We start from the raw sequence: 22,500 nt of genomic DNA on the forward strand, positions 1-22,500 counted from the left end.
CTTGTCCTGGGTTGCCCACTTCTCCTGGGTTGTCTACTTGTCCTGGGTTGCCCACTTCTCCTGGGTTGCCTGCTTTTCCTGGGTTGTCTACTTCTGGTTTGTCTACCTGTCCTGGGATGACCACTTCTCCTGGGTTGTCCATTTCTTCTGGGTTGACCACTTCTCTGGAGTTGTCCACTTGCCCTGAGTTGCCTACTTATCCTGGGTTACCCACTTCTCTGGGATTGTCCACTTGTCCTGGGTTGCCCACTTCTCCAGGGTTGTCCACTTGTCCCGGGTTGTCCACTTCTCTGGGATTGTCCACTTGTCCTGGGTTGCCCACTTCTCCGGGATTGTCCACTTGTCCTAGGTCACCCACTTCTCCTGGGTTGTCCACTTCTCTGGGATTGTCCACTTGTCCTGGGTTACCCACTTCTCCTGGGTTGTCCACTTCTCCTGGGCTGCCTACTTGTCCTGGGTTGCCACCATGTCGGTGCTACAAACCTGGCAAAATAAAGTCACCAGACAAGCGAGGGTAATGGGGCCCATGTAAAAAATACAGGGAAATGAGTAATATTAAAAGTCTAGAAGCCCGTCTGCAGCCCATGTGTGTGCCAAGTCTCCTACAAAGGGCATAGGACACCTGTGATAGTATAAACTGGCGCAGTTCTTAATATACGTCACGTCAATTTGCCAACTATCAATGCAGTGAGCCCGGTAATTAGGATAAATGTATATGAGAAAAATAAACATAAGTAATATCAATGCAAAAAAATAAATATAACACACATGTAAAATACAGGGCGACCATGGCCACCAGGGAACTTACAATTGTCTAATTGTGACATGAATATTAGTAACCCCCCTAGACTGATACATATGCGGAGCAGAGAGCCTGCCTGGAGTCGTGTATGGCCCATTAGAAGTTTAGGTTTGTTGTGTCGTCGCGATGAATAAAATGTAAAATAAAAGGTGCCACATTATAGGGTATTCACCTGAATGTGGTGTATTAGTATAGTGCAGAATATATGGCAGTTATGAGCGGCGTTACATAGCGAGCATTAATATTGATGTATACCTGCTGTGGCGATTATCATGGGGGCGAACAGATCTGAAATGGCTGATTGTAGTGAATAAAGTCTGTGGCTGGTTATCGGGGTCGTGTTCATACAGGACAGGTACATGGGCACAGGGCTGGGGTCACACATGGGGACTGGACTGTATTCTTATAGGACAGGGACCTGTGGATGGGGTTGTGATCGTACATAGAGACAGGTTCACGTTCATACATATGGTACCTGGGGACAGCATTGTGGTCAGACATGGGGACCGGACTGTGTTCTTATAAGACAGGGTACATGTGGATAGCATTTTGGTCATACATTTGGGCAGGACTATGCTCATCCAGCACAGGTTATATAGGGACAGTGTTGTGTTCATACATGTGGGCAGGGGACAGCGTTGTGTTCATACATGTCGAAAGGGTTGTGTTCATATATGTGGACAAGGTTGTCTTCATACATGTCGAAAGGGTTGTGTTCATACATGTGGACAAAGTTGGATTCATACATGTGGAAAAGGTTGTGTTCATACATGTGGATAAGGTTGTGTTCATACATGTGGATAAGGTTGTGTTCATACATGTGGAAAAAGTTGGATTCATACATGTGGATAAGGTTGTGTTCATACATGTGGATAAATTTGTGTTCATACATGTGGATAAGTTTGTGTTCATACATGTGGATAAGGTTGTGTTCATACATGTGGATAAGTTTGTGTTCATACATGTGGACAGGGTTGTGTTCATACATGTGGACAGGGTTGTGTTCATACATGTGGACGTGGTTGTGTTCATACATGTGGACAAGTTTGTGTTGTTACATGTGGACAGGGTTGTGTTCATACATGTGGACATGGTTGTGTTCATACATGTGGACATGGTTGTGTTCATACATGTGGACATGGTTGTGTTCATATATGTGGACATGGTTGTGTTCATACATGTGGACATGGTTGTGTTGTTACATGTGGACAGGGTTGTGTTCTTACATGTGGGACATGGCACAGCATAGTGTTCATACATGTGGTACATGGTTCATCATTGTGTTCATACATATGGTACATGGGGACAACATTGAGGTCATACATGTGTATTGGGCTGTGTGCAAACATAGGGACAGGGTTGTGTTCATATATACAGGACATGGAGCAGCATTAAGGTCATACATGGGTATAGGGTTGTGCTCATACATGTGGTACATGGTGCAGCATTGTGTTCATACATATGGAACAGGGGGACAGCATTGAGGTCATACATGTGTATAGGGTTGTGCTCATACATGTGGACAGGGTTGTGTTCATACATACAGGATATGTGGCCGTATTGAGGTCACACATGTGGACAGGACTTCATTCATCCATATGGTACATGGGGACAGGACTGGTTCATACATGGTAATAGGACTGTCTTGATACTTGGGGATATAACTTCATTGATACACGGGGCGACTGTATACATACATGGGGAAACTTTTGTGTTCATACATGGGGTCGACATTGTGTTCAGACATTACAACTTGGAAACTTGGATATATTGTTGGCGTGTGTGCATTTATTGTTCATACATGTGGACAGGACTGTGTTCATATGTTGGAATTTGTTCATACGTATTGATAGGACAACGTTCATGGAGTGGATCTGACTTGGTTCATACTTGGTAGACATGTTCAGATCTGGGCTATATGGTCCTACATACGTACAGGACTGTGTTCATACATGGATATACATACATACTTGACTGCACTTCTGTTGTTCTACATTCATTCTTGAGGTCCATGGTCTCGGGATTGTTATCCTACACAGGCTTCAGATTGTGTCCATACATGGTGCACTTATGGACTGGACCGTGTTCATACATATGGGGTCAGGACTGTGTTCATACATGGATATACATACATACTTGACTGCCCCAGTGTTGTTCTACATTCATTCTTGAGGTCCATGGTCTCGGGATTGTTATCCTACACAGGCTTCGGATTGTGTCCATACATGGTGCACTTATGGACAGGTTCATACATATGGGGTCAGGGTTGTGTTCATACATGGGCAAAATAGGGACAAGGATGTGGAGGCTGTGAGCACGAGGAGGTGACTGGGGACGGCGATGGCAGACCGGAGCCCAGGGTTCAGCTCATTTTCCCGCCCCCTGCTCGGGCTCCACCACCGGCTGCATCCTCTCTTCTTCATCCTGGCCCTTCTACCTTTTCTTAAAAAATAAAAGTGTAAAGACTCCCATGGCCCCTGTGTTCTCTTACCCCAGCTCTTCAGTGTCTGCTGTGTCCAGGGGAATGTAGAGAGGGGAGAGCCGGGGAAGGCAGAATATTTATGGAAGATTTTAACAAATTTAAATAAATAAATATATATAGGGATATATAAGGGACTATCTCCCCTCCCCTGGCTTGCAGGGAGAGCTGCCTGCTCCGCTACCATCCTTTCCTTCTCTTCCCCTCGTATTTGGATTATTTTTATATATTGCACTATATACTTATTATTTTTTAGATATATTTTTGGAAATGAGATTGTGTCTTCTCTGTGGTGTATTTTGCACCTCTTCCACATGGTGTAGAGATCTGCTCATTCATTCCTGGGTGCATGGTTTGGCTTCATATTATCATTTTATTTTTTCCTGTATTATTATTTTTTTGTGTGGGTATTTTAATTTAGGATGTCATAGATGGATGCTTTAAAGGCACAGGCCTGTTGTCATTTATTTTTTTATTTTTTTTTTAATTCTTATTAAAAATTAGTGAATTTCCCCTCCAAATTAATATATCTGGGATGCAGGAGGACGTTAATCAGGTAGGTATATATATATATATTTTGCTGTTTACATCTTTCCTGATCTTAGGACTATTGATCAGTGATCCAGAAATGACATCATTGGAGGCATGTGAATATTCATGAAGTTGGCGTTGGCAGACGGCGTAACCCCTTCTTTGCCACACTGCATTATGGTGCACGCACCCTGGTCACTCTCCAGGTTAATGATTTGTGCACTTCATTGAACTTGAACTTCAATAATAATAAAAAAAAAAAAAAAATTGGGATTTTTTTCATTTATATATTTTTTGTTTATATAACATTTTTTTTTTTTGCGCAATTTTTGGATATTTAATTTAGCATTTTCTCCAAACTTATCCTATCTTCTATATGGGGGTCTTTCCATTTACATATTTTTTTGCATTTTCTCCAAATCTATCCTATTTCCCATGTGTGGGGGGCTTTCTGTTTATAATACATTTTGGCTAAATTTTTTCATTTTTTTAAATTGCATTTTATTCAAATTTATCCTATCTCCCATATAGGGGGTCTTCCCATTTATATAATATTTTTGCTCCATTTTTTAATATAATTATTATTGCATTTTCTCCAAATTTATCCTATCTCCCATATAGGGGTCCTTCCGTTTATATAACATTTTTGCCAAATTTTTGGATATTTTTTATTGCATTTTCTCATATTTATCCTATCTCCCATACAGGAGTCTTCCTATTTATATAACATTTTTACAAACATTTTTGGATATTTTTTTATTGCATTTTCTTCAAACTTATCCTATCTCTCCATATGGGGGCTCTTTCCATTTATATATATATTTTTATTTTTTTTGCCTTTTCTCCAAATCTATTCTATCTCCCATTTGGGGGTCTTTCCATTTATATGCTATTTTTGCAAAGTTTTTGGATATTTTTTATTGCATTTTCTCTAACTTTATAATTTCTCCCCACATGGGGGGGGGTGTCTTTCCGTCTATATAACATTTTTGCAAATTTTTTGGATATTTTTTTTATTGCATATTCTCCAAATTTATACTCCCCATATGAGGGGGGGGGGGTTTCTTCCTGTTTATATGGTAGTGGTGCACGTTTTTGCATTTCAAATCTGGAAATGGGTTCAGTAGGGTTGGGGTTCCCCCATCCACCCCTCTCTTCTCCACCCCCCCCAAGGGATTAACAAATTATGCAAATAAAAAAAATTACAATGGGAGCTGCGTACCCAATGCGGAGTCCTAATTGAAAAAAGAAAAAAAAGGATGTGTTAGGGTTTGCCATAGCTTTGCAAGGTACTGAGATATTTAAAGGGACCTTCTAGCTTGGATATAAGGAGTATTGATTGTATACGGCGTACGCTGCTGCCTGGCTTCCTTATTGCGCTCTGCTGTGGATTAGCCTGACATCTCCTGAATAAATAAGGCTGCGTTACTTACTGGCCAGAAACCTGAAAACAAGTGATCTCCAGCAGCACGCGGCGGCCACACTGCTGCAAATAATGTATCACCGGCCCCATATGCAAGAATCATGATACTAGAAAGAAAAACTAAACTGAAGGGGTGAGCGAGGGAAAGCGTCCATGTTGTAGCATGAAAATACCTGCAGATGTGGCGGAGAGAGAGTAGTCAAACCAGTTTTTATTGTTTATTGTGCAAAAGCCCTCTGGTTTGTGTTATATAGGAATCTGGTGACTAGAACGAGGCAGCGCGCCGCATCAGATGGTATCACCTTATAGGCGCGCTGTGAATCTGCACAAAAAAAAATATAAAAAAATGTGACGGATCTTCTACCTGCGTGAGATAGGGACGGGGGACTGTCATTGTGTTTACTAGTTAAAAACAGCAAACCACAGGGTGACCTATCTGTGATAATCGCTGAGGAGGGATTTCTGCTGATACTCGGGCCTACCGTCCTCATCATCACTGCACAGAGCACAGATCGGCTGAGAGATAGCAACCAAATGATCAGCAAAGTTTCCGAGCTAACTTTACACATATGACGTGAGAATAGGGCAGTGTATACCGAGTGTATAGTGCGGATACATGCGGGACATGAGCCTATGTATATGCGTGTACAGTGTATGTGTGTATACATGTGTATGTGTGTGTACACAAAATGGGCTTACCTGTGTGTACGGGTATACAGTATATGTGAATAGCTGTTTGTGTACATTATATATTCAGTATATGTGCTTATATGTGTGTACGTATGTGTATAGTATGTGTGTGTACAGTATATATTCTTATATTTGTGTATACACTACATGTGCTTATGTATGTGTATAATACATATGATTATTTATATATTTGTGTGTATGGTGTGAGTATATAGTATATGTGCTTATGCGTATTTATATGCTTAGATCTGTGTTCATGTGTGTAGTGCGTGTTTGTGTGTACAGTATATGTAATTATATGTGTGCATGTGTACAGTCTATGTGTATATGTGTGTACAGTATATGTACTTATATATGTTTATGTGTACAGTCTATGTGTATATGTGTGTACAGTATATGTGCTTGTCCCTGTGCATTATACTGTATGTGATTATATTTGTGTGTATAGTGTGTGTATATAGTATATGTGCTTATGCGTATTTATATGCTTAGATCTGTGTTCATGTGTGTAGTGCGTGTTTGTGTGTACAGTATATGTAATTATATGTGTGTATGTGTACAGTCTATGTGTATATGTGTGTACAGTATATGTGCTTATGTCTCTGTGCATTATACTGTATGTGATTATATTTGTGTGTATGGTGTGAGTATATAGTGTATGTGCTTATGTGTATTTATATGCTTAGATCTGTGTTCATGTGTGTAGTGCGTGTTTGTGTGTACAGTATATGTAATTATATGTGTGTATGTGTGCCGTCTACGTGTATATGTGTGTACAGTATATGTGCTTATGTCTCTGTGCATTATACTGTATGTGATTATATTTGTGTGTATAGTATATGTGCACACAATATACAGTATGTGCTTGTGTGTAGTCACATGTGCTTATTTATGTGTTTGTGTGTGTATTTTATATATATATAAGTGTATGTGTGTGTACAGTATATGTGCGTATATATGTGTACATTTTGTGTTCACATGTGTGTTTATAGTACAATGCTTATATTTCATTATATGGGCTTATATCTGTTTGTGTGTGTAGTATGTATTTATATGTGTACAGTATATGTACTTATATGTATGTTAATTTGTATAGTACATGTGTGTGTATCTGTGTACGGCTGCGTAGTATATGTAGTTATATGTGTGTGCGTGTGTGTACAGTATAGGTGCTTTTATATGTTTCTAGGTATGTGTACAGTATATCGGCCTGCTATCTTTTTCACTTATATTCTATCTTTCTTCTTTTGTTCTCTTTTTCTTTGCTTTCTTCTTATTCTCTACTTTTTTCTTAAATTCCTTTTTCTTTTACTTTCTCACTTTAATTTTAATTTCTTTCTTCTCATCTTTCTTTCTATTTCTTTCGCTTTCTTCTCTCTTTCACTCTTTCTTTCTTTCTCTTTCTCTTTCTTTGTTTCTTTCTTTTTCTCCTTTTTTCTTTCTTTCTCTTTCTTTTCCTTTCTTGCCTTTTCTTTCTCCCATACGTTATATCATTCTATTAAATATGTTTATTTCTTTTTTCTTTCTTTCTTTCTTTCTCTTTCTCTTTCTTTCTTTCTTTCTTCCTTTCTTTCTTTCTTTCTTTCTCTCTCTCTTTCGTTCTCTCTTTCATTCCTTCTTTCTCTTTCTCTCTTTCTTTCTCTCTTTCTTGTCTTTTCTTTCTCTAATACGTTATATCCTTCTATTAAATATGCTTCTTTCTTTCTTTTTCTTTCTTTCTTTCTTTCTTTCTTTCTTTCTTTCTCTCTCTCTCTCTCATTCTTTCTTTCTCTCTCTTTCTTTCTTTCTCTTTCTCTCTTTCTTTCTCTCTTTCTTGCCTTTTCTTTCTCCCATACGTTATATCATTCTATTAAATATGTTTATTTCTTTTTTCTTTCTTTCTTTCTTTCTTTCTCTTTCTTTCTTTCTTCCTTTCTTTCTTTCTTTCTCTCTCTCTTTCGTTCTCTCTTTCATTCCTTCTTTCTCTTTCTCTCTTTCTTTCTCTCTTTCTTGTCTTTTCTTTCTCCCATACGTTATATCCTTCTATTAAATACGCTTCTTTCTTTTTCTTTCTTTCTTTCTTTCTTTCTTTCTTTCTTTCTTTCTTTCTTTCTTTCTTTCTCTCTCTCATTCTTTCTTTCTCTTTCTCTCTCTCTTTCTTTCTTTCTTTCTCTTTCTCTCTTTCTTTCTCTCTTTCTTGTCTTTTCTTTCTCCCATATGTTATATCCTTCTATTAAATATGCTTCTTTCTGTCTTTCTCTCTTTCTTTCTTTCTCTTTTTCTTTCTCCTCTATTTCTCTCTTTCTTTTTCTTTCTTGCCTTTTCTTTCTCCCATATGTTATATCATTCTATTAAATATGCTTCTTTCTGTCTTTCTTTCTTTCTCTCTTTCTTTCTTTCTCTTTTTCTTTCTCCTCTATTTCTCTCTTTCTTTTTCTTTCTTGCCTTTTCTTTCTCCCATATGTTATATAATTCTATTAAACATGCTTATTTCTTCCGCACGTTGCAGGCACATTAATGAATAGCGCACGCTACCTCTCGACAGTAATGACAGTGCACCATCTTCCTTTCATTCCTCCCCTCTTTATTTAATATAGTCGCACCACTTCATGTGTTCTAGTGTAGAAATGACATAATCTCAACCTTAGGATTTCATCACTCAGTGAGCGAGAAGATGGCAGCTCTTCCCCTGAGATGACAGGCGGGCAGGCGTCTCACTGTATGGTTTGCGTCACGTGAGCTCCACTCATTTTATGTATTAATCATATACCCTAATAGTCAATTTTTGGTAAAATAAATACATAAAAAAATACATATACGGCCGTGAGAAGCGGATTATGAAAGCCGCTAACCCTTTCATTGCCAACAGGTAGCATAGCACAGGATGAGTGTGGTTGGGCGTCTCTTGCAGTGCAGGAAGGAACCTCACTTGTACGCACTAAATATCTAAGCACAGATTAATTTTTTCTGGTCGCCTGTTCTTTGACGAATCTCAGTATTAGGTCGAAAATATTTTTTTTTTTTTAAATGACCAATTTGCAAGTGGTTTATTCCTATAAAGGGGTATTGCATTATAGTCTGGTTATAGACCTAACGAATCCGCCCTTGTTTGCAAAAATGGCGTAACCGTACGAGGCGAGAAATAGACGGGGGTCTTCAGCGTAGTGATTATAAGGAAGTTGCATTTTTCTTTCTCTGTAAAGGGCCGGCACTTGTTTGTGGCTCCTGTCCAGGTATGCAGCGTTGCCGGTGACGGTGCACAGACCATGCATGTTGTTTTTGCAGATGGATTTCTGTAAAATAAACTTTTTCTCCGCAACTTATGTTTCTTTTTAAGCCGCACATTTCAGCAGTTGCCCTAAAGGCAGATAAGTGACAGATTCTGGCTACTAGGGGGAGCTCCGAGCCTGTAGGATCGACAGTCGCTGGCTGCAATTCCTTCCTAGTATTTTATCTGGGAAATGCTGAAATCAACATACAAGTCTGTTTACTGCTGCAACATCCCAGGCACAAAGGGAACATTTATTTATGCAAATCTTTTCAGGCTATTGTCCATACCTTTAATAAGTCCCCTCACCTCCTATGTCACAGTCCTGCATTAGTGCTTGTTGGGGGGGGTGAAGTTCGCTACTACGTCTCAATCCTCAGAGCAGATACTGTGTAGAGATTTGTACAATAACTGGTTACAGTATCTGTATTTATTTATTTTACATTTTTGTAATATTCAATATTTACATTTGTTTTTATTGTTTTGTAAATAGTCCGAGTCTTAGTTTGAGTCAGGTTTAAAGTCACCCATTTTTTACATTTGGTCTTTATGATACCTCATGATAAACTTGGTGTCTTGTGGCAGATTGTAAAACGATACAGCCGAGTGCCCTGAAAAGTAGATCTTGTGTATTGTATCCTATAGGAAAATAGTATACAGCCTCGTGTGCACTATATCCTATAGATAGGCAGTAGTATACAGCCTCGTGTGCACTATATCCTATAGATAGGCAGTAGTATACAGCCTCGTGTGCACTATATCCTATAGATAGGCAGTAGTATGCAGCCTCGTGTGCACTATATCCTATAGATAGGCAGTAGTATGCAGCCTCTTGTGCACTATATCCTATAGATAGGCAGTAGTATGCAGCCTCGTGTGCATTATATCCTATAGATAGGCAGTAGTATACAGCCTCGTGTGCACTATATCCTATAGATAGGCAGTAGTATGCAGCCTCGTGTGCACTATATCCTATAGATAGGCAGTAGTATGCAGCCTCGTGTGCACTATATCCTATAGATAGGCAGTAGTATGCAGCCTCGTGTGCATTATATCCTATAGATAGGCAGTAGTATGCAGCCTCGTGTGCATTATATCCTATAGATAGGCAGTAGTATGCGGCCTCGTGTGCACTATATCCTATAGATAGGCAGTAGTATACAGCCTCATGTGCACTATATCCTGTAGATAGGCAGTAGTATGCAGCCTCGTGTGCACTATATCCTATAGATAAGCAGTAGTATGCAGCCTCTTGTGCACTATATCCTATAGATAGGCAGTAGTATACAGCCTCGTGTGCACTATATCCTATAGATAGGCAGTAGTATACAGCCTCATGTGCACTATATCCTGAGATAGGCAGTAGTATGCAGCCTCGTGTGCTCTATATCCTATAGATAGGCAGTAGTATACAGCCTCTTGTGCACTATATCCTATAGATAGGCAGTAGTATACAGCCTCGTGTGCACTATATCCTGTAGATAGGCAGTAGTATGCAGCCTCTTGTGCACTATATCCTATAGATAGGCAGTAGTATACAGCCTCGTGTGCTCTATATCCTATAGATAGGCAGTAGTATGCAACCTCTTGTGCACTATATCCTATAGATAGGCAGTAGTATGCAGCCTCGTGTGCACTATATCCTATAGATAGGCAGTAGTATACAGCCTCGTGTGCTCTATATCCTATAGATAGGCAGTAGTATGCAGCCTCGTGTGCACTATATCCTATAGATAGGCAGTAGTATACAGCCTCGTGTGCACTATATCCTATAGATAGGCAGTAGTATACAGCCTTGTGTGCTCTATATCCTATAGATAGGCAGTAGTATACAGCCTCGTGTGCTCTATATCCTATAGATAGGCAGTAGTATACAGCCTCGTGTGCTCTATATCCTATAGATAGGCAGTAGTATGCAGCCTCGTGTGCACTATATCCTATAGATAGGCAGTAGTATACAGCCTCGTGTGCTCTATATCCTATAGATAGGCAATAGTATGCAGCCTCGAGTACACTATATCCTATAGATAGGCAGTAGTATGCAGCCTCGTGTGCTCTATATCCTATAGATAGGCAGTAGTATGCGGCCTCGTGTACACTATATCCTATAGATAGGCAGTAGTATGCAGCCTCGTGTGCATTATATCCCATAGATAGGCAGTAGTATACAGCCTCGTGTGCTCTATATCCTGTAGATAGGCAGTAGTATACAGCCTCGTGTGCACTATATCCTATAGATAGGCAGCAGTATGCAGCCTCGTGTGCACTATATCCTATAGATAGGCAGTAGTATACAGCCTCGTGTGCACTATATCCTATAGATAGGCAGTAGTATGCAGCCTCGTGTGTACTATATCCTATAGATAGGCAGTAGTATACAGCCTCGTGTGCACTATATAGTATAGATAGGCAGTAGTATGCAGCCTCGTGTGCACTATATCCTATAGATAGGCAGTAGTATGCAGCCTCGTGTGCACTATATCCTATAGATAGGCAGTAGTATGCAGCCCCGTGTGCTCTATATCCTATTGATAGGCAGTAGTATGCAGCCTCGTGTGCATTATATCCTATAGATAGGCAGTAGTATGCAGCCTCGTGTGCACTATATCCTATAGATAGGCAGTAGTATGCAGCCTCGTGTGCACTATATCCTGTAGATAGGCAGTAGTATGCAGTCTCGTGTGCACTATATAGTTTAGATAGGCAGTAGTATGCAGCCTCGTGTGCACTATATCCTATAGATAGGCAGTAGTATGCAGCCTGGTGTGCACTATATCCTATAGATAGGCAGTAGTATGCAGCCTCGTGTGCACTATATCCTATAGATAGGCAGTAGTATGCGGCCTCGTGTGCACTATATCATATAGATAGGCAGTAGTATGCAGCCTCGTGTGCACTATATCCTATAGATAGGCAGTAGTATGCAGCCTCGTGTGCACTATATCCTGTAGATAGGCAGTAGTATGCAGCCTCGTGTGCACTATATCCTATAGATAGGCAGTAAAATGCAGCCTCGTGTGCACTATATCCTATAGATAGGCAGTAGTATGCAGCCTCGTGTGCACTATATCCTATAGATAGGCAGTAGTATACAGCCTCGTGTGCACTATATCCTGTAGATAGGCAGTAGTATGCAGCCTCGTGTGCACTATATCCTATAGATAGGCAGTAGTATGCAGCCTCGTGTGCACTATATCCTATAGATAGGCAGTAAAATGCAGCCTCGTGTGCACTATATCCTATAGATAGGCAGTAGTATGCAGCCTCGTGTGCTCTATATCCTATAGATAGGCAGTAGTATGCAGCCTCGTGTGCACTATATCCTGTAGATAGGCAGTAAAATGCAGCCTCGTGTGCACTATATCCTATAGATAGGCAGTAGTATGCAGCCTCGTGTGCACTATATCCTATAGATAGGCAGTAGTATACAGCCTCGTGTGCACTATATCCTATAGATAGGCAGTAGTATACAGCCTCATGTGCACTATATAGTATAGATAGGCAGTAGTATACAGCCTCGTGTGTACTATATCCTATAGATAGGCAGTAGTATGCAACCTCGTGTGCACTATATAGTATAGATAGGCAGTAGTATGCAGTCTCATGTGCACTATATAGTATAGATAGGCAGTAGTATACAGCCTCATGTGCACTATATCCTATAGATAGGCAGTAGTATACAGCCTCGTGTGTACTATATCCTATAGATAGGCAGTAGTATGCAGCCTCGTGTGCACTATATCCTATAGATAGGCAGTAGTATACAGCCTCGTGTGCACTATATCCTATAGATAGGCAGTAGTATACAGCCTCGTGTGTACTATATCCTATAGATAGGCAGTAGTATGCAGCCTCATGTACACTTTATCCTATAGATAGGCAGTAGTATACAGCCTCGTGTGCACTCTATCCTATAGATAGGCAGTAGTATGCAGCCTCGTGTGTACTATATCCTATAGATAGGCAGTAGTATACAGCCGCGTGTGCACTATATCCTATAGATAGGCAGTAGTATGCGGCCTTGTGTGCACTATATCCTATAGATAGGCAGTAGTATACAGCCTCGTGTGCACTATATCCTATAGATAGGCAGTAGTATGCAGCCTCGTGTGCACTATATCCTATAGATAGGCAGTAGTATGCAGCCTCGTGTGCTCTATATCCTATTGATAGGCAGTAGTATGCAGCCTCGTGTGCACTATATCCTATAGATAGGCAGTAGTATGCAGCCTCGTGTGCACTATATCCTATAGATAGGCAGTAGTATGCAGCCTGGTGTGCACTATATCCTATAGATAGGCAGTAGTATGCAGCCTCGTGTGCACTATATCCTGTAGATAGGCAGTAGTATACAGCCTCGTGTGCACTATAACTTATAGATAGGCAGTAGTATGCAGCCTCGTGTGCATTATATCCTATAGATAGGCAGTAGTATGCAGCCTCGTGTGCACTATATCCTATAGATAGGCAGTAGTATGCAGCCTCATGTGCACTATATCCTATAGATAGGCAGTAGTATGCAGCCTCGTGTGCACTATATCCTATAGATAGGCAGTAGTATGCGGCCTCGTGTGCACTATATCATATAGATAGGCAGTAGTATGCAGCCTCGTGTGCACTATATCATATAGATAGGCAGTAGTATGCAGCCTCGTGTGCACTATATCCTATAGATAGGCAGTAGTATACAGCCTCGTGTGCACTATATCCTATAGATAGGCAGTAGTATGCAGCCTCGTGTGCACTATATCCTATAGATAGGCAGTAAAATGCAGCCTCGTGTGCACTATATCCTATAGATAGGCAGTAGTATGCAGCCTCGTGTGCACTATATCCTATAGATAGGCAGTAGTATACAGCCTCGTGTGCACTATATCCTGTAGATAGGCAGTAGTATACAGCCTCGTGTGCTCTATATCCTGTAGATAGGCAGTAGTATACAGCCTCGTGTGCACTATATCCTATAGATAGGCAGCAGTATGCAGCCTCGTGTGCACTATATCCTATAGATAGGCAGTAGTATACAGCCTCGTGTGCACTATATCCTATAGATAGGCAGTAGTATGCAGCCTCGTGTGTACTATATCCTATAGATAGGCAGTAGTATACAGCCTCGTGTGCACTATATAGTATAGATAGGCAGTAGTATGCAGCCTCGTGTGCACTATATCCTATAGATAGGCAGTAGTATGCAGCCTCGTGTGCACTATATCCTATAGATAGGCAGTAGTATGCAGCCCCGTGTGCTCTATATCCTATTGATAGGCAGTAGTATGCAGCCTCGTGTGCATTATATCCTATAGATAGGCAGTAGTATGCAGCCTCGTGTGCACTATATCCTATAGATAGGCAGTAGTATGCAGCCTCGTGTGCACTATATCCTGTAGATAGGCAGTAGTATGCAGTCTCGTGTGCACTATATAGTTTAGATAGGCAGTAGTATGCAGCCTCGTGTGCACTATATCCTATAGATAGGCAGTAGTATGCAGCCTGGTGTGCACTATATCCTATAGATAGGCAGTAGTATGCAGCCTCGTGTGCACTATATCCTATAGATAGGCAGTAGTATGCGGCCTCGTGTGCACTATATCATATAGATAGGCAGTAGTATGCAGCCTCGTGTGCACTATATCCTATAGATAGGCAGTAGTATGCAGCCTCGTGTGCACTATATCCTGTAGATAGGCAGTAGTATGCAGCCTCGTGTGCACTATATCCTATAGATAGGCAGTAAAATGCAGCCTCGTGTGCACTATATCCTATAGATAGGCAGTAGTATGCAGCCTCGTGTGCACTATATCCTATAGATAGGCAGTAGTATACAGCCTCGTGTGCACTATATCCTGTAGATAGGCAGTAGTATGCAGCCTCGTGTGCACTATATCCTATAGATAGGCAGTAGTATGCAGCCTCGTGTGCACTATATCCTATAGATAGGCAGTAAAATGCAGCCTCGTGTGCACTATATCCTATAGATAGGCAGTAGTATGCAGCCTCGTGTGCTCTATATCCTATAGATAGGCAGTAGTATGCAGCCTCGTGTGCACTATATCCTGTAGATAGGCAGTAAAATGCAGCCTCGTGTGCACTATATCCTATAGATAGGCAGTAGTATGCAGCCTCGTGTGCACTATATCCTATAGATAGGCAGTAGTATACAGCCTCGTGTGCACTATATCCTATAGATAGGCAGTAGTATACAGCCTCATGTGCACTATATAGTATAGATAGGCAGTAGTATACAGCCTCGTGTGTACTATATCCTATAGATAGGCAGTAGTATGCAACCTCGTGTGCACTATATAGTATAGATAGGCAGTAGTATGCAGTCTCATGTGCACTATATAGTATAGATAGGCAGTAGTATACAGCCTCATGTGCACTATATCCTATAGATAGGCAGTAGTATACAGCCTCGTGTGTACTATATCCTATAGATAGGCAGTAGTATGCAGCCTCGTGTGCACTATATCCTATAGATAGGCAGTAGTATACAGCCTCGTGTGCACTATATCCTATAGATAGGCAGTAGTATACAGCCTCGTGTGTACTATATCCTATAGATAGGCAGTAGTATGCAGCCTCATGTACACTTTATCCTATAGATAGGCAGTAGTATACAGCCTCGTGTGCACTCTATCCTATAGATAGGCAGTAGTATGCAGCCTCGTGTGTACTATATCCTATAGATAGGCAGTAGTATACAGCCGCGTGTGCACTATATCCTATAGATAGGCAGTAGTATGCGGCCTTGTGTGCACTATATCCTATAGATAGGCAGTAGTATACAGCCTCGTGTGCACTATATCCTATAGATAGGCAGTAGTATGCAGCCTCGTGTGCACTATATCCTATAGATAGGCAGTAGTATGCAGCCTCGTGTGCTCTATATCCTATTGATAGGCAGTAGTATGCAGCCTCGTGTGCACTATATCCTATAGATAGGCAGTAGTATGCAGCCTCGTGTGCACTATATCCTATAGATAGGCAGTAGTATGCAGCCTGGTGTGCACTATATCCTATAGATAGGCAGTAGTATGCAGCCTCGTGTGCACTATATCCTGTAGATAGGCAGTAGTATACAGCCTCGTGTGCACTATAACTTATAGATAGGCAGTAGTATGCAGCCTCGTGTGCATTATATCCTATAGATAGGCAGTAGTATGCAGCCTCGTGTGCACTATATCCTATAGATAGGCAGTAGTATGCAGCCTCATGTGCACTATATCCTATAGATAGGCAGTAGTATGCAGCCTCGTGTGCACTATATCCTATAGATAGGCAGTAGTATGCGGCCTCGTGTGCACTATATCATATAGATAGGCAGTAGTATGCAGCCTCGTGTGCACTATATCATATAGATAGGCAGTAGTATGCAGCCTCGTGTGCACTATATCCTATAGATAGGCAGTAGTATACAGCCTCGTGTGCACTATATCCTATAGATAGGCAGTAGTATGCAGCCTCGTGTGCACTATATCCTATAGATAGGCAGTAAAATGCAGCCTCGTGTGCACTATATCCTATAGATAGGCAGTAGTATGCAGCCTCGTGTGCACTATATCCTATAGATAGGCAGTAGTATACAGCCTCGTGTGCACTATATCCTGTAGATAGGCAGTAGTATGCAGCCTCGTGTGCACTATATCCTATAGATAGGCAGTAGTATGCAGCCTCGTGTGCACTATATCCTATAGATAGGCAGTAAAATGCAGCCTCGTGTGCACTATATCCTATAGATAGGCAGTAGTATGCAGCCTCGTGTGCTCTATATCCTATAGATAGGCCGTAGTATGCAGCCTCGTGTGCACTATATCCTGTAGATAGGCAGTAGTATGCAGCCTCGTGTGCACTATATCCTGTAGATAGGCAGTAGTATGCAGCCTCGTGTGCACTATATCCTATAGATAGGCAGTAAAATGCAGCCTCGTGTGCACTATATCCTATAGATAGGCAGTAGTATGCAGCCTCGTGTGCATTATATCCTATAGATAGGCAGTAGTATGCAGCCTCGTGTGCACTATATCCTATAGATAGGCAGTAGTATGCAGCCTCGTGTGCACTATATCCTATAGATAGGCAGTAGTATACAGCCTCATGTGCACTATATAGTATAGATAGGCAGTAGTATACAGCCTCGTGTGCACTATATCCTATAGATAGGCAGTAGTATACAGCCTCGTGTGTACTATATCCTATAGATAGGCAGTACTATGCAACCTCGTGTGCACTATAACCTATAGATAGGCAGTAGTATGCAGTCTCATGTGCACTATATAGTATAGATAGGCAGTAGTATGCAGCCTCGTGTGCACTATATCCTATAGATAGGCAGTAGTATACAGCCTCGTGTGCACTATATCCTATAAATAGGCAGTAGTATACAGCCTCGTGTGTACTATATCCTATAGATAGGCAGTAGTATGCAGCCTCATGTACACTTTATCCTATAGATAGGCAGTAGTATACAGCCTCGTGTGCACTCTATCCTATAGATAGGCAGTAGTATGCAGCCTCATGTGTACTATATCCTATAGATAGGCAGTAGTATACAGCCTCGTGTGCACTATATCCTATAGATAGGCAGTAGTATGCGGCCTCGTGTGCACTATATCCTATAGATAAGCAGTAGTATGCGGCCTCTCGTGTGCTATATCCTATAGATAGGCAGTAGTATGCAGCATCATGTGCTCTATATACTATAGATAGGCAGTAGTATGCAGCCTCGTGTGCACTATATCCTATAGATAGGCAGTAGTATGCAGCCTCATGTGCACTATATCCTATAGATAGGCAGTAGTATGCGGCCTCGTGTGCACTATATCCTATAGATAGGCAGTAGTATACAGCCTCATGTGTACTATATCCTATAGATAGGCAGTAGTATGCAACCTCGTGTGCACTATATAGTATAGATAGGCAGTAGTATGCAGTCTCATGTGCACTATATAGTATAGATAGGCAGTAGTATACAGCCTCGTGTGTACTATATCCTATAGATAGGCAGTAGTATGCAACCTCGTGTGCACTATATAGTATAGATAGGCAGTAGTATGCAGTCTCATGTGCACTATATAGTATAGATAGGCAGTAGTATACAGCCTCATGTGCACTATATCCTATAGATAGGCAGTAGTATACAGCCTCGTGTGTACTATATCCTATAGATAGGCAGTAGTATGCAGCCTCGTGTGCACTATATCCTATAGATAGGCAGTAGTATACAGCCTCGTGTGCACTATATCCTATAGATAGGCAGTAGTATACAGCCTCGTGTGCACTATATCCTATAGATAGGCAGTAGTATGCGGCCTTGTGTGCACTATATCCTATAGATAGGCAGTAGTATACAGCCTCGTGTGCACTATATCCTATAGATAGGCAGTAGTATGCAGCCTCGTGTGCACTATATCCTATAGATAGGCAGTAGTATGCAGCCTCCTGTGCACTATATCCTATAGATAGGCAGTAGTATACAGCCTCATGTGCACTATATCCTATAGATAGGCAGTAGTATGCAGCCTTGTGTGCTCTATATCCTATTGATAGGCAGTAGTATGCAGCCTCGTGTGCACTATATCCTATAGATAGGCAGTAGTATGCAGCCTCGTGTGCACTATATCCTATAGATAGGCAGTAGTATGCAGCCTGGTGTGCACTATATCCTATAGATAGTCAGTAGTATGCAGCCTCGTGTGCACTATATCCTGTAGATAGGCAGTAGTATACAGCCTCGTGTGCACTATAACTTATAGATAGGCAGTAGTATGCAGCCTCGTGTGCATTATATCCTATAGATAGGCAGTAGTATGCAGCCTCGTGTGCACAATATCCTATAGATAGGCAGTAGTATGCAGCCTCATGTGCACTATATCCTATAGATAGGCAGTAGTATGCAGCCTCGTGTGCACTATATCCTATAGATAGGCAGTAGTATGCGGCCTCGTGTGCACTATATCATATAGATAGGCAGTAGTATGCAGCCTCGTGTGCACTATATCATATAGATAGGCAGTAGTATGCAGCCTCGTGTGCACTATATCCTATAGATAGGCAGTAGTATACAGCCTCGTGTGCACTATATCCTATAGATAGGCAGTAGTATGCAGCCTCGTGTGCACTATATCCTATAGATAGGCAGTAAAATGCAGCCTCGTGTGCACTATATCCTATAGATAGGCAGTAGTATGCAGCCTCGTGTGCACTATATCCTATAGATAGGCAGTAGTATACAGCCTCGTGTGCACTATATCCTGTAGATAGGCAGTAGTATGCAGCCTCGTGTGCACTATATCCTATAGATAGGCAGTAGTATACAGTCTCCTGTGCACTATATCCTATAGATAGGCAGTAGTATACAGCCTCATGTGCACTATATCCTATAGATAGGCAGTAGTATGCAGCCTTGTGTGCTCTATATCCTATTGATAGGCAGTAGTATGCAGCCTCGTGTTGACTATATCCTATAGATAGGCAGTAGTATGCAGCCTCGTGTGCACTATATCCTATAGATAGGCAGTAGTATGCAGCCTGGTGTGCACTATATCCTATAGATAGTCAGTAGTATGCAGCCTCGTGTGCACTATATCCTGTAGATAGGCAGTAGTATACAGCCTCGTGTGCACTATAACTTATAGATAGGCAGTAGTATGCAGCCTCGTGTGCATTATATCCTATAGATAGGCAGTAGTATGCAGCCTCGTGTGCACAATATCCTATAGATAGGCAGTAGTATGCAGCCTCATGTGCACTATATCCTATAGATAGGCAGTAGTATGCAGCCTCGTGTGCACTATATCCTATAGATAGGCAGTAGTATGCGGCCTCGTGTGCACTATATCATATAGATAGGCAGTAGTATGCAGCCTCGTGTGCACTATATCATATAGATAGGCAGTAGTATGCAGCCTCGTGTGCACTATATCCTATAGATAGGCAGTAGTATACAGCCTCGTGTGCACTATATCCTATAGATAGGCAGTAGTATGCAGCCTCGTGTGCACTATATCCTATAGATAGGCAGTAAAATGCAGCCTCGTGTGCACTATATCCTATAGATAGGCAGTAGTATGCAGCCTCGTGTGCACTATATCCTATAGATAGGCAGTAGTATACAGCCTCGTGTGCACTATATCCTGTAGATAGGCAGTAGTATGCAGCCTCGTGTGCACTATATCCTATAGATAGGCAGTAGTATGCAGCCTCGTGTGCACTATATCCTATAGATAGGCAGTAAAATGCAGCCTCGTGTGCACTATATCGTATAGATAGGCAGTAGTATGCAGCCTCGTGTGCTCTATATCCTATAGATAGGCCGTAGTATGCAGCCTCGTGTGCACTATATCCTGTAGATAGGCAGTAGTATACAGCCTCGTGTGCACTATATCCTATAGATAGGCAGTAGTATGCAGCCTCGTGTGCACTATATCCTGTAGATAGGCAGTAGTATGCAGCCTCGTGTGCACTATATCCTATAGATAGGCAGTAGTATGCAGCCTCGTGTGCACTATATCCTATAGATAGGCAGTAAAATGCAGCCTCGTGTGCACTATATCCTATAGATAGGCAGTAGTATGCAGCCTCGAGTGCACTATATCCTATAGATAGGCAGTAGTATACAGCCTCATGTGCACTATATAGTATAGATAGGCAGTAGTATACAGCCTCGTGTGCACTATATCCTATAGATAGGCAGTAGTATACAGCCTCGTGTGCACTATATCCTATAGATAGGCAGTAGTATACAGCCTCGTGTGTACTATATCCTATAGATAGGCAGTAGTATGCAGCCTCATGTACACTTTATCCTATAGATAGGCAGTAGTATGCAGCCTCGTGTGCACTCTATCCTATAGATAGGCAGTAGTATGCAGCCTCATGTGTACTATATCCTATAGATAGGCAGTAGTATACAGCCTCGTGTGCACTATATCCTATAGATAGGCAGTAGTATGCGGCCTCGTGTGCACTATATCCTATAGATAAGCAGTAGTATGCGGCCTCTCGTGTGCTATATCCTATAGATAGGCAGTAGTATACAGCCTCGTGTGTACTATATCCTATAGATAGGCAGTAGTATGCAGCATCATGTGCTCTATATACTATAGATAGGCAGTAGTATGCAGCCTCGTGTGCACTATATCCTATAGATAGGCAGTAGTATACAGCCTCATGTGCACTATATCCTATAGATAGGCAGTAGTATGCGGCCTCTCGTGTGCTATATCCTATAGATATGCAGTAGTATGCAGCCTCGTGTGCACTATATCATATAGATAGGCAGTAGTATGCAGCCTCGTGTGCACTATATCCCATAGATAGGCAGTAGTATGCAGCCTCGTGTGTACTATATCCTATAGATAGGCAGTAGTATGCAGCCTCGTGTGCACTATATCCTATAGATAGGCAGTAGTATGCAGCCTCGTGTGCACTATATCATATAGATAGGCAGTAGTATGCAGCCTCGTGTGCACTATATCCTATAGATAGGCAGTAGTATGCAGCCTCGTGTGCACTATATGCTATAGATAGGCAGTAGTATGCAGCCTCGTGTGCTCTATATCCTATAGATAGGCAGTAGTATGCAGCCTCGTGTGCACTATATCCTATAGATAGGCAGTAGTATACAGCCTCGTGTGCACTATATCCTATAGATAGGCAGTAGTATGGCGCCACGTGTGCACTGTATCCTATAGATAGGCAGTAGTATACAGCCTCGTGTGCACTATATCCTATAGATAGGCAGTAGTATGCAGCCTCGTGTGCACTATATCCTATAGATAGGCAGTAGTATACAGCCTCGTGTGCACTATATCCTATAGATAGGCAGTAGTATGCAGCCTCGTGTGCACTATATCCTATAGATAGGCAGTAGTATACAGTCTCGTGTGCACTATATCCTATAGATAGGCAGTAGTATACAGCCTCGTGTGCACTATATCCTATAGATAGGCAGTAGTATACAGTCTCGTGTGCACTATATCCTATAGATAGGCAGTAGTATGCAGCCTCGTGTGCACTATATCCTATAGATAGGCAGTAGTATACAGCCTCGTGTGTACTATATCCTATAGATAGGCAGTAGTATGCAGCCTCGTGTGCACTATATCCTATAGATAGGCAGTAGTATGCAGCCTCATGTGCACTATATCCTATAGATAGGCAGTAGTATGCAGTCTCGTGTGCACTATATCCTATAGATAGGCAGTAGTATGCAGCCTCGTGTGCACTATATCCTATAGATAGGCAGTAGTATACAGCCTCGTGTGCACTATATCCTATAGATAGGCAGTAGTATGCAGTCTCGTGTGCACTATATCCTATAGATA

At 41.6% G+C, this 22,500-nt stretch overlaps 1 protein-coding gene across 4 annotated transcripts in view; it reads left to right on the forward strand.

Moving 5' to 3' along the window:
- Window positions 1-22,500, forward strand: part of BCL11B (BCL11 transcription factor B) — a 139,542-nt gene that overhangs the window by 1,857 nt on the left and 115,185 nt on the right. The window contains exon 1 of one of the 4 annotated variants that reach the window (XM_075330488.1): window positions 3,486-3,837. The exons of the other annotated variants lie outside the window; for them this stretch is intronic. The gene's annotated coding sequence lies outside the window, so the exon portion shown is untranslated. Of the gene's footprint in view, window positions 1-3,485; window positions 3,838-22,500 lie in introns of those variants that run through there. 4 annotated transcript variants of the gene reach the window in all.

This window comes from Anomaloglossus baeobatrachus, chromosome 12 (assembly GCF_048569485.1).
Source record: "Anomaloglossus baeobatrachus isolate aAnoBae1 chromosome 12, aAnoBae1.hap1, whole genome shotgun sequence".
NCBI classification, from domain to species: domain Eukaryota; kingdom Metazoa; phylum Chordata; class Amphibia; order Anura; family Aromobatidae; genus Anomaloglossus; species Anomaloglossus baeobatrachus.